Source organism: Electrophorus electricus, chromosome 6 (assembly GCF_041902795.1).
Source record: "Electrophorus electricus isolate QZ-2024a chromosome 6, ASM4190279v1, whole genome shotgun sequence".
Lineage (NCBI taxonomy): Eukaryota > Metazoa > Chordata > Actinopteri > Gymnotiformes > Gymnotidae > Electrophorus > Electrophorus electricus.
Window position 1 is genome coordinate 32499556 of NC_137502.1, and position 7500 is coordinate 32507055.

At 50.9% G+C, this 7500-nt stretch overlaps 1 protein-coding gene across 5 annotated transcripts in view; it reads right to left on the minus strand.

The window, feature by feature from the left end:
- tanc2a (tetratricopeptide repeat, ankyrin repeat and coiled-coil containing 2a) overlaps window positions 1-7500 on the minus strand; it is a 101136-nt gene that overhangs the window by 48746 nt on the left and 44890 nt on the right. The window contains exon 1 of one of the 5 annotated variants that reach the window (XM_081716547.1): window positions 4859-5044. The exons of the other annotated variants lie outside the window; for them this stretch is intronic. The gene's annotated coding sequence lies outside the window, so the exon portion shown is untranslated. Of the gene's footprint in view, window positions 1-4858; window positions 5045-7500 lie in introns of those variants that run through there. 5 annotated transcript variants of the gene reach the window in all.

Below are 7500 nucleotides of genomic sequence, written 5' to 3' on the forward strand. Positions count from 1 at the left end.
GCCGATGTCCCGTCAGGGCCAGGAGAGGTACGTGTCGCCGCCCACCAAGCGTGTTGTACAGCTGTTCCGCAGTTCCAGGGCTGGGCCGTGGAGATACCATAACTCCACCACAAGGGGGTGCTTCCGAGGGCTTCCCTGTGCACCGTGGCTGTCCGCTATGTGCCGCATACTTGCCCAGTACTGCAGATCCCCTACAGAGAACTTGAGTGACATCTGGGGGGCGGAGCTTCAGGGTGAGTTACGGTTTATGGACGTCATTCACTTGTTTCTTCATTCATGCCTCACTCATTCACAGCTGTGAGCGCCATGGCCAATCAGGACCCAGCAGCACAACCGAATAAGGGCCTCGAGGGCGTGGCCATGTAAATTTTGTTCAGACGTCATGGGCCATGGGACGAGCTGTCAGTCACCCAGACTGCAGCCCAGCAGAACATGCCACTCTGAACGAACATGTCGATGTGGCGAGGTAACCACAGCTCAGCTTCAATCTGACACGCTTGCTCCAGGGCCACTATAAACAAATTTAATCTCTGTAGCACAGAACGTTACCCTTAAGAACGGTTTTACACAATAAAAGTCTGCCAACGGCATTCCGTGTGAATATCTGCTGTATTTTCTTCTTTAGGCGAATATAGACAGAGACGTGCTAACTTCTGGTGTCAGTTGGCTAATTGGATCCATCAGGAGACGTAAGCTATTATCACCTTACTGTGAAAGCAGAGTTTTGCTTCCTAACGTACATCTGGGAGAAGATAAACTCTTGCCAGATCTATTTACAGGCCTAGTGCACGTTCTAACCTACAGGGAGCGTTATTACGCAGACACCAACATACCTCATCGTGAGGAAGGGTTTTCAATAATCTCAGCGCTTTGGTACTAATCCCAGGATGTGCTTGATGGCTGCAGTTCCGATGGTCTTTATAATTTATGAGTGTCGTGTGAGTCTCTCTGGTCCAGTATCAGTTGCACATATTGCTCTTGGCGAGAAACCTTGCTAAGTGTGATGTGCATCTCTCTCTGGCATCTGTTTTTCTCTCTCCTCCCTCCCTCACTCCATTTCTCTTTCCCTCATTCATGCCATCCCTCTCTTTCTTTCCTCCTCACACACTAAAAGCAGCTGTAAGCCAGTTTGCATTAAAGCGGAGAACAGGTAGACTTGATCCATGAGCACCTGGCACTACAAAAGAGGTGCTTGTGGACATGGAATCATTAACTAATCCAGGTGTGCCATCGGAGAGCCAGTTCTACTGGGAGAGAAACTCCACCAGCAGACACACTAAAGCTCCCTCTGATCCCCAGTGTGGAGCTGTACAGACACGTAAAAGAGCAGCACATTCAAATATGGTGGACTTGTGTGTGTGAGTGAGAGAGAGAGAGAGAAAGAATGAGAGATTAGAGTGTGTACCGGTATGGGGAGTATAATGGTTGAGAGGTGAGAAAGAGGGAGAGGCAGGGAGAGAGAGAGAGAAAGAGAGAGAGAGAGGGAGAGAGAGATGGAGTGGGAAGCAGAGGGAAAGAGAGAGAGAGAGAGAGAGAGACCGAGCGTCCATCTGCTGTCTAGAAACGTGATCCTCGGGCGCAGTCTGCTAGTGATGAATAATTCAGCATTTCTGCTGGTCGTGGCCTGAGTTAATGGAAGGAGCTCTCTGGCTTTCTGATCTCCGCACCCCTGCTCTGCTCGCTGCTGGGATCCAGAACTCGGCGGCCCGTACAGAGCTGGACAGTTGTCTCCAAATACCAACGGTACTGCATAAAAGTCAGATATTTCCCCAATATGTTCCACCAAGAGTGGAACTGTGTAGTAGTAATGTCCTCCGCTGATCTAGATAGTAATGTCAGAGGTGTGTACTGCACTCCTGCCCTGTACTGCACAAAACACTATGGAATAGTAACTACAGTAATACACAGACGTCTATAGGGAACTACAGTACTACATAGAAGTGTGTAGGGTACTATAAAATGCCATAGAAGGATATATTATAGGGTTGCCCGGAGATTTTCAGGAAGCTACAGTAAAGCACAGAGGAGTTTGGGAAGCAGCAGTGTATTCCTCCAGCGTGTAGGAGGTGCTGTAAGGTTACAGAGACACATAAGGGGTCACACTGCTCTCCGAGGGCTTCAAACAGGCTGCGTCTGAGCTCACTAGCAACGGCCTTGACGTCATAAATCCTCTACTCAAAGCGGCGTCAGCAGAGCAGGATGTGGTCAGTGCCTGACAGAGCAGAGGGGAAAGGGAGGCTACGTAGACCATGTAGGCAGTGGAGAGAGAACAGAGGCAGGTCCAAGCCTTCAGGGTGCCCCAACAGTGGGCGCTAGTCCTAATGACCTCAACACCCATGACCTCAACACTGATGTGGAAAGAATGAGAGTGGCAAAATTCCTCAGCCTCATTTGATCATTTAAAAATTTATGTTCTCAAAAGAGAAAGCCAGCGATGATGAATGGAATTCCTTTACCTTCCCCTTTCTCCATGAACATGATACCACCCACCAACCTCCACCTACCCACCACAAACCTCCACCTACCCTACCCACCAACCTCCACCTACCCTACCCACCAACCTCCACCTACCCTACCCACCAACCTCCACCTACCCTACCCACCAACCTCCACCCTACCCTACCCACCAACCTCTACCCTACCCTACCCACCAACCTCTACCCTACCCTACCCACCAACCTCTACCCTACCCTACCCACCAACCTCCACCTACCCTACCCACCAACCTCCACCTACCCTACCCACCAACCTCTACCTACCCTACCCACCAACCTCCACCTACCCTACCCACCAACCTCTACCTACCCTACCCACCAACCTCCACCTACCCTACCCACCAACCTCTACCCTACCCTACCCACCAACCTCTACCCTACCCACCAACCTCTACCCTACCCTACCCACCAACCTCTACCCTACCCACCAACCTCTACCCTACCCTACCCACCAACCTCTACCCTACCCTACCCACCAACCTCTACCCTACCCTACCCACCAACCTCCACCTACCCTACCCACCAACCTCTACCCTACCCACCAACCTCCACCTACCCTACCCACCAATCTCCACCTACCCTACCCACCAACCTCTACCCTACCCTACCCACCAACCTCCACCTACCCTACCCACCAACCTCTACCTACCCTACCCACCAACCTCTACCCTACCCACCAACCTCTACCCTACCCTACCCACCAATCTCCACCTACCCTACCCACCAACCTCTACCCTACCCTACCCACCAACCTCTACCCTACCCTACCCACCAACCTCCACCTACCCTACCCACCAACCTCCACCCTACCCAGTGCCTGCCAGCACTCCACCCACTCTACTCCTGCAGCACCAGCTCACAGGACTACAGCACTGCACTGTACCTCACTGCACCGTGCCTCACTTACCTGATATGTAGCTCACTGCGCCGTACCTCACTGCACTTCACACATATAGATGCACTCACCCCCAGATACAGCACAGGAGGAGACACACACACACACACACACAGACACACGGCACACCCTGCCATCAGTTTCTATTGCTCTGATGAGACCAAAGGTCATGCGAAGAATCATGATATGGAGGGACAGAGGGTGTACGAGTGTAAAAGTGTGTGTGCGTGTGTGTGTGTGTGTGTGTGTGTGTGAGAGAGACAGATTTTGTTTCCTTACATTGTTGCATTCCCATAAGCCTACTATGAGTGACAGTATACTGTACAGTAGATGTGTGCATCTAGCGTGAGAATGTATATGTGAGTGAATGTTTGTGTGTGTGTGTGTGTGTGTGTGTGTGTGAGAGAGTGTGAGTGTGTGTGTGTGAGAGTGTGTGTGAGTGTGTGTGTGTGCGCGAGTGGGTGTGCGTGTGTGTGTGCACAGTGAATAATGCCTGTCCTTTTCTTGTGTGTGTGTGTGTGCGTGCGCGCGTGTGTGTGTGTGTGTGTGAGTGTGTGTGTGTGTGTGTGTGAGTGAGTGTGCACGTGCGTGTGTGTGAGTGTGTGTGTGTGTGAGTGTGTGTGTGTGAGTGAGTGTGCACGTGCGTGTGTGTGAGTGTGTGTGTGTGTGAGTGTGCGCGCGTGTTTGTGTGTGTGTGTGTGTTTGTGTGTGTGTGTGTGTGTGTGTGTGTGTGCGCACAGTGAATAATGCCTGTCCTTTTCTTGTCAGGATCTGAACACTTCTTGGTAAGCTGTTCGATTAGACAGTGATTCACAGAGCAGTAAACCAGCACTGATAACACAAGGGCAGTGGACCACACACACACACACACACACACACACACACACACACACACACAAATACCACCGGACACACGGACACCACCCGCACAGACCACCCCAACACACTGACACCACCCAGCACACTGACACCACCCGCACAGACCACCCAGCACACTGACACCACCCGCACAGACCACCCAGCACACTGACACCACCCAGCACAGACCACCCAACACACTGACACCACCCACACCCGCACAAAGGACAGTCCACCCAGCACACCAACACCACCACCTGAAGGCAACAGACCCAGCACAATCACACCGGCAAACGCCTCACAGAGAAACGTCTCTGCCAACACTGAGAGGTCACGCGGACAGACGGACGATGCGTCAGCCCAGGCGGCCAGGAGCTGGAGCTGTCCTGTACCGTGTGTTACCAGGACTCTGGAAGGCATCGTGCTGACATTACTAAGCATGACACCCAAACACATGTTTTCGCTAAAGCTCGTTTTCCCAGACACCCCTCCTCTGGGTTTCTCTGGTCTGGTCCTACCTCCAGTGAGCACTAAAAGACCCCGGACAAGCACCCCAGAAAGTTTCACACAGCCCCGTCCCACCATAGCCGAGGCAGACCCCATCACTCACCTCACCGTGGAGACGGTGTGTGTCCTCCCTGCTGGGGAGACACAACGCCATGGTGAATGTTTAGAAGCACAGACGACAGCAGAGAAACCAGAGGAAAAGCACCAGAGGAGGGGGAAAAAGGAATGGACTGAGAGAGAGAGAGAGAGAGAGAGAGAGAGAGAGAGAGAGAGAGAGAGAGAGAGAGAGAGAGAGAGAGAGAGAGAGAGAGAAGCTGAACTGACAGACAGTGACCTCTCTGCAGTGTTGAGGAGGACTGCCAGGTACTGCGCATGCACCAACAGCACACACACACACACACACACACACACAGAGCGAGGCGGACAGATGCTCCCTCCTTCTCCTCTTTTCTCCCACTCGATAACAGCTATTCATCCGCCTCTCTCGCTCCCTCCCTCCCAACACACATTCTCTTAACCTCTCCTGGATGTGTTCAGTTCCACCCCCTTCTCTCCCACAGAAACTCTCGACTGCTTTCACTTCACACTCGGAGAGAAACAGAGGGAGGGAGAGAGGGAGAGAGGGAGAGAGGGAGGGAGAGAGGGAGAGAGAGAGAGAGAGGGAAGCATTGTATGGCTTATGATGCTGAGAATCAGCAAAACTGAAATGCAAGAACCAGAATGTCAACAAACAATCTACAAAGCTCCAGCTTACATTCAAGGGCCTGTGTTACACTCCCACAGTGCAGCGGACCCTCAGCATTCTCAAAAACGATGACACATTCAGAAATCCTGTGAAATGGCCGATGTTATTTGGCTGAAGTGGCGCATCGTGATGTGGCCCTCAGCGCGGTCCTCCAAAAGTCCGGCCCTGGATCCTTATTCAAACTGCTGAGATCTCCTTTCAGCTCTGAGCACTCTGCACTTCTGCTGCAGGGACCATGGCCACAAGAATACGGCCCTGTGTACACTCAGGGACAACGCGAGACATCCCGCAAAATGCCTGAAGGTGTCCTACCCAATATTACTGGAATGTTATTGCTATGTGTAATACTTGTCTGTGTGTGGGTGTGGGTGTATGGTGTGAAAGAACGAGAGACAAACAGTGCTAATATGTTGCCTTAAACCTGTTGTGTTTCATGTTCTATACTGCTGGTGTGTGTATGTAAAGTTATGTACATATATACCAGACATTACGTCATGTGTAATGTAACTTGGCGAACACGCTTACTGTGCCTTTAATTTGTTACAAATGGCAGACCGTATTTCATAAGAGAGAACACACACACACACAGTGCGAGCCAAGACTGCAAATGTAACATCCTCCAAGGCATCAACAGAAAATGTCAACAGTGATGTAATTACCTGTCAGGTGATTTACACACACCTTACCAAAATCAAGAAGGTTCTCGTTCTCATTCTCTCTCTCTCTCTCACACACACACACACACACACACACACACACACACACACACACACACACACACGCACACAACTAAACTCAACAGTTGAGGGGTGACGCTAAATTCAACAGCTGAGTTGTGCTGAAGGTGGCCGTTAGCTTGTGCGAGACACAAACATCTAACCTGTCATAGGACGTCATCATTCAGACACCTGCCCTGTCAAAGGTGATCATTCAGACACCTGTCCTGTCAAAGGTGATCATTCAGACACCTGCCCTGTCAGAGGTGATCATTCAGACACCTGCCCTGTCAGAGGTGATCATTCAGACACCTGTCCTGTCAAAGGTGATCATTCAGACACCTGCCCTGTCAGAGGTGATCATTCAGACACCTGCCCTGTCAGAGGTGATCATTCAGACACCTGTCCTGTCAGAGGTGATCATTCAGACACCTGTCCTGTCAGAGGTGATCATTCAGACACCTGTCCTGTCAAAGGTGATCATTCAGACACCTGTCCTGTCAAAGGTGATCATTCAGACACCTGTCCTGTCAAAGGTGATCATTCAGACACCTGCCCTGTCAAAGGTGATCATTCAGACACCTGCCCTGTCAAAGGCGATCATTCAGACACCTGCCCTGTCAAAGGCGATCATTCAGACACCTGCCCTGTCAAAGGCGATCATTCAGACACCTGCCCTGTCAAAGGTGATCATTCAGACACCTGTCCTGTCAAAGGTGATCATTCAGACACCTGCCCTGTCAGAGGTGATCATTCAGACACCTGCCCTGTCAGAGGTGATCATTCAGACACCTGCCCTGTCAGAGGTGATCATTCAGACACCTGCCCTGTCAGAGGTGATCATTCAGACACCTGCCCTGTCAAAGGTGATCATTCAGACACCTGCCCTGTCAAAGGTCATCATTCAGACACCTGCCCTGTCAGAGGTCATCATTCACTGCTCATATTAGTGAAACATTTAACCTGCTTTGACCAGCCATTTCTAATCTAGCCCAAGCACATCCTCTCTTGGTCATTAAGGTAAAGCCAAAACACTTCCTCAGTCATCAGGAGAACAAAGCAAGTCACATCATTAATTCAATTAAGTTCTATTATTATTAAGTTCTATTATTTTGGACCTGTTCTGTTCAGTGTCAGCAGTGTTGTGATCAGAATCCCTACGACCATCTGAGCGCCTCTCGCTGGACGCGTCGCCGCGCTCATACCGCGCTACATCGCTGTGTCCTGAAGCAGATGGCTGGGATGCGTTCAGCTGAATCTGAGCACTGAATCTGAGTTGCCTGT